We start from the raw sequence: 6,000 nt of genomic DNA, 5'->3' as shown, positions 1-6,000 counted from the left end.
TCCTAATACTTCAAACCAGGAGACTAGCTTGGTCTGGGTGCCTTTGAGCTGAAGGCAGAGCCTGAAACGAGGCTGGAGGTCCATGTTGTTTACTTGGGAGGTGATGCAGAAAGGTGGAGGAGGGACAGGAAAGGGGAGAAAGTCAGTTAAGTCAGAGGACTGCCGCTGTGCACAACTGGGGCTCAGTCCCACAAGGGGCAAGGAAGCTGGGGTGTTCCTCCATCAAATTCCATCCCAGCTGGTTGAAGGTTGTCACTTGGGGTTAACTCCCCAGCAATTCTGACCTGCCCTATGAGTACATGGTGAGAGACCCAGGATGCATCTTCTTGGTGGGTGATGTCCTACTCACATCCCCTCTACCTACCCCTAGATGACCTCCAGGGTAGGTGGAGGGGATGTGGGTGGGACATCAATAACATTTTCCAGAGAGTCTAAACAGAAAACATCTCACTGATAAAATTCATGATGAGTATCTATCCATTCATTCAACAAGTATTGAATACCAAGCTCTGTTCTGATGTCTTGGATACACCAATGAACAGAAGAGACATGGATTCCTGAACTTGTGGGATGTACATTCTAACAGGTGAAGAAAGAAACAGTAATATACACAATAAATAAGTGAATTATACAGTGTTACAGAATAATGTTCACATTAAATATGTAAACTATACAGTACTATAAGAGGTTGAGGGAATCAGGAGTGGCAGTTTCCGGATTGAGGGCATTTAACTATGGTGATTTAAATTTAAATACCATTTTAAATATGGTGATTAAGGAGCCTCTTGGAGAACAGATTTGAAGGAGGTAATGGAATGAGCTGTGGGGAGATCTGCAGAAGAGAACTCCAGATGCAGAGAACGAACTCCTTGAGGGGAAATGTGCATGCTGGATGAATTTCTGGAGTAGTCCAGAGGCCATTGCATCCTGAGCAGGGAGAACAAGAGACAGTAATAGGATCTGAAGTCAGAGATGGTAGAGTTCAGATCATGGAAGATGTTCTGAGCCTTTGGCTTTTCTTGCAAGGGCAATGGAAGACATTGAAGGCTTCTGGGAGGAAAAGAGACAGGATCTGCCTTGTGTTCTAACAGGATCTCTCTTACTACTGTGCACAGAATGGGCTGAAGTGGGATGTGTGAGTAATCCATACTGCATAACGAATTACCACTGGGCTAGCAGCATACTATATAATAAATTCATTGTTTTAGTTTCCTGCGTCAGTAGTCCAGGCATGGGTTAGCTGGGTCCTTGCTCAAGGCCTCTCCAGACTGAAATTAAGGCTCAAGATCCTCTCCCAAGCTCACTGGCTGTTGGCAGAATCCAATCCCTTGTGGCTGTAGGACTGAGATCCCATTTTCTTGCCAGCTGCTGTCTGAGGATGGCTCTAAGATCCTAGAGGCCACTTTCAGGTTGTTGCCATGTGGTCCCCTCCATAGACAGTTAACAAGGCTAACGGAATTCCTCTTATAGCTCAAATCTCTTCCTTCAGAAAAGACCGAGTCCCTTTGAAGGGCTCACCTGACTAGGCAGAGACCAACCAGGATATTCCTCAAAGTCAGCCGATTAGTAACTTAATCATGGATGGAACATTCATGGGATTTAAAAGTTCTCCCTACACTCAGGGAGGCCAAGACACAGGGCCATGACAGAATTCTGTCGATTACAGGGACAGAAAAAGTAGAAGCACAGTTCTGTCGGGAGGTTGTTGTCGAAATCCAGGCGAGAGCAGCCGGGGGCTTAGGTGACGAGGATAATGGTGGAGGTGATGAGAAGGCTTCAGTGTGTGGATTCGGATGGTAGAGGCCCCTGGATTCCTGCCAGATTGGCCCTTAGGTGTGAGGAAAAGCAGAAAAATGATGATGTGAGGATTTTAGCCTGAGCTGAAGGTGGGAGGGAGTCACCACTTGCCGGGACTGGGTGTAGCCAGCGTCCCTCGCACCCATGTACCAGTCACCGGGTGCTCCTCCCCTATTGCTCATGGACTCTTCAAAGAGGGGTGTGGAGTGGGGAGGCGTTATCCTCATTTTATTTTCTTTTGAGTAAAGGAAGGAAGGGGAGGAAAGGGGCTTCCTCATTTTAGAGATTAGAAAATTGAATTAGAAGAGATTAAGGAGTTCCTCCAATGTCATAGAGTTGGTAAGCAGAGCCAGGATCTGTGCTTGGGTGGTCTTAATTTCAGAGTTCTTACCTTTTTTTTTCTTTTTCTTTTTCTTTTTCTTTTTCTTTTCTTTTTGAGATGGAGTCTCGCTCTGTTGCCCAGGCTGGAGTGCAGTGGCACAATCCCGGCTCACTGCAACCTCTGTCTCCCGGGTTCAGGCGATTCTCCTGCCTCAGCCACCCAAGTAGCTGGGATTACAGGCACCCACCACCACGCCTGGCTAATTTTTTAATTTTTAGTAGAGACAAGGTTTCACCATATTGGCCAGGCTGGTCTGGAACTCCTGATATCAAGTGGTTTGCCTGCCTCGGCCTCCCAAAGTACTGGGATTACTTACTTTTAACAATTGTTCTATCACCTTCTGTGAATGTTTCTCTAAAATAAAATCTCTTTGTCTCATAGGACGATGGCATTAGCTAGAGGCTGAACGTCTTCCTCAGGTTTACCCTTGTGGGAAGGTGGGCAGAGATAAACCTGTGAAGGAAACGTCAGCCCAGCGTATCTACGCATGGCCCTCAGAACACCATTAGTGCCTTCCTGCACCTCTCCATCCCTCTGTCCATCTTCAATCCTTGTAGGACGCTCTTTTCTCTTCACCTAGCTAAACACTACAATTATTTCCAGGCCTTTTATTTTTTTAAGACAGAGTCTCACTCTGTCACTCAGGCTGGAGTGCAGCGGCATGACCATGGCTCACTGCGGCCTCAGCCTCCTGAGCTCAAGTAATCCTCCCACCTCAGCCTCCTAAGTAGCTGGGACTACAGGCATGCACCACCACACCTGCTAATTTTTTTTATTTTTTGTAGAGACAGGGTCTTGCCATGTTGCCCAGGCTGGTCTTCAATTCCTGGGCTCAAGCGATCCTCCCACCTGGGATTACTGGCATGAACCACTGCGCCTGGCCTCCAGACCAATTTAAAATTTTTCCTCCACAAATGGCTTCCTCTGATCTTACCAGCTTTGAGGGATCACTTCCCCCTTTGGCTTTTTATAAGTGTATACTGTTCATTTCCCATGAAATGGCATGGCTACCTTGTGTTGTGATTGTGTTACCAACAGACATTGCCATGCGCCTACTGTACTCCTTTGCTAGGGCTGCCATGACAAAGAACCACCACTGGGGTGGCTTCAACAATGGAAATTTACTTTCTCACAATTCTGGAGGCTGGAAGTCTAAAATCAAGGTATTGGCAGGGTTGGTTTCTTCTCAGGTCTTTCTCCTTGGCTTGTAGATGGCTGTCTTATCTCTATGTCTTCACACAGTCATCCCTCTGTGTGTTTGCGTCCTAATTTTCTTTTCATATAAGGACACCAGTCATTGGATTTGGGCCCGCCCTAATGACCTTGTTTTTTTTTTCTTTTCTTAATTACCTCTCTAAAGACCCTATCTCCAAATATAGTCACATTCATAGGGATTTTGAGGGGACACAATTCAGCCCCTAATACCTACCATATTTGTGTGATCGTGTTAGGCGATTCTAGAGACTAGAGAAGCAACTGCTCTCATTTGTCTTCCTGTTCCTTTACTGAAAACACATCCAGGAGGCCAGGGCCTTGGGGACCAGCTGTAGCAAGGCCTCTGACACTCACTCCCTGCAATTACTCACATTGTCCCTGAAAACCACTGTGTCTGGCAAGAGCTGGTGCAGAGTTAATGGGGAGCTGAAACTGAACAAGCAGTCACACATTTAGTCATTGAAGAAACAGAAGCAACCCTTTGGGGATTCTCAGTCTACTACCTAACTTATTCCACAACCCACGGACCTAACTTTCAAAGGGCAGAGACCATCAAAAACCAGTGCTGCTCTCTTGATTATAAAAACCAAAGAATGGTTTTGTGCTCAGGCATTTTATGTCTATAATGTGAGTCCATATCGAGGGAGAGGAAAAATAAAAATAAAAAAAATCCATCTTAGAAAGCAGATTTTGCTTATTTCACAAGATGAATCACCAGAGCTGCCATTTTCCTAGTAATTTCAAAACCAGACGTTGGTTATTATTTTTTTCTAAACACAGTTGTCTTCATTAGGGCTGCTCAGAGGGAGTGTGCCCCTTTGGGTTTTCACTCAACCCAGCAAAGGTGGCAAGCTGTGTGCCCCTTATACATGTTTACCAGCATCGCGTTTATGAGGCTTAAGTGGCTCCGATGTTTTCCAGGGCACAGATACTAGCAGAAAAGTACAGACGCTGGCAACTTGCATTTGCCCAAATTGATTCCACATCTGCCTTAAGCGGACTGCTTCCTCTGATACAACTATGCTTTTTCTCCCCTTGCAAGACAGTGTATGCTATATTAGACGTTGAAAAATAAAGGGGATGTTTTAGGAAAGTAGAAAAACGAGTGAAAGATTAGCCTGATGTTCAGAGAACTGCTGTGGGTTACTCTTCCTTCTTTGAAGAAAACTGAATAACTTTGCTAAGTTATAAAACATTTCAACTCTAGCTGTTTTGTTCACACTGCACAATCCGTTAGTGGTGAAAATCTTGTTAGGGTAAAAAAATAAAAAATAAAAAATAAAAAAACTCAACCAACAGAAACATCAGGAAACCTCATCTATCCAGAACAATGCAGAAACAGAAAACAAATACCAAAAAACCTCAAGGCAGCCAAAACATCACAAAAACATTGTAATTTACCCATACCAGAGCCTCTAAACCCGCATTAAAAGCATTTGCTTTCATTTGATGCCAGATTCCAGCATTTTGGCTAACTGCTTTCCAATCTCACTGCAGACTAGAAAGAGCAAATCAAAGGAAGTCAGAATCTGCTCCCTACAGCTGTGAGACAGGGCAGAGATAAGAAAACCAGAAAGGCAGAAATTTCACAAGCACAGAAATGTACCCCAGCACAGAATGAAGGGGTAACTGTCTGACCCACCTCAACAGCCCTTAGGCACACTGTACAATAACAATAAGCCCAAGTCATAAAGAGAAGACTAAATTATATTTAACATCTTTTATTTAAGGTAGATATGCCATGTGGATTACATTTCAGAAAAATAGTTAAAGTAAAATATAAAATGGAGATGCCTTGTTGCTGTGTATTGAATGCCCCTCCTAGGGTTCATGTGTTGGAAACTCAATCCCCAGTGCAACAGCGTTGAGAGGTGGGACCTTTTAAGAGGTGATTAGGCAGAGCCCTCATGAATGGATTGTCATTATCATGGGAGCGGGCTAGTTATCTTGGGAGTGGGTTCCTCATAAAATGATGAGTTTGGCCCCCTTCCCTGTCCCCCACCCAAATTCTCTTGCCCTTTTGCCTTCACCATGGGATGATACAGCACGGGGGCTTCACCAGATGCTGGCCCCTCAATCTTGGACTTCCCAACCTTCAGAACTGTGAGCCAAATTAATTTCTGTTCATTATAAATTACCCAGTCTCAGGCATTCTGTTATAGCAGCACAACATGAACTAAGACACCTGTCAATAATTTTTTGATTGCAAGTGACAAAAAATCCAAATTGGTACAAAAAGGGACTTTTTGACTTTGTTTTTAAATTCAGAGATATCTTTGCTTCAGACACAAGTGAATCCAGGAGGCCTGAATAACATCAGGACCCAGCTTCTATCTCCCTTCTACTTTGATGTTAGTCTCAAACTAGCTGTGCCCTCATGGTGGCAAGGTAGCTGCCAACAGCTCCAAATTTTGGTGAACAAGAGCTCCTCCAGTCGACCACAAAGCCAGCAGGCAACATTAACTCTAGCTAGACCTGATTAGCTTGGTTTGAGTCACATGCTCATCCTGGATCCAATCCATGTGGGCAGGAGTCTGCGCAGTATTCTGATTGGCCAAACTTGGACCACATGCTTCCTCCTGGAGCATGGGGTGAAGTCAGCTCCA

Source organism: Pan troglodytes, chromosome 3 (genome assembly GCF_028858775.2).
Source record: "Pan troglodytes isolate AG18354 chromosome 3, NHGRI_mPanTro3-v2.0_pri, whole genome shotgun sequence".
Lineage (NCBI taxonomy): Eukaryota > Metazoa > Chordata > Mammalia > Primates > Hominidae > Pan > Pan troglodytes.
Note: the sequence above shows the minus strand (reverse complement) of the source record.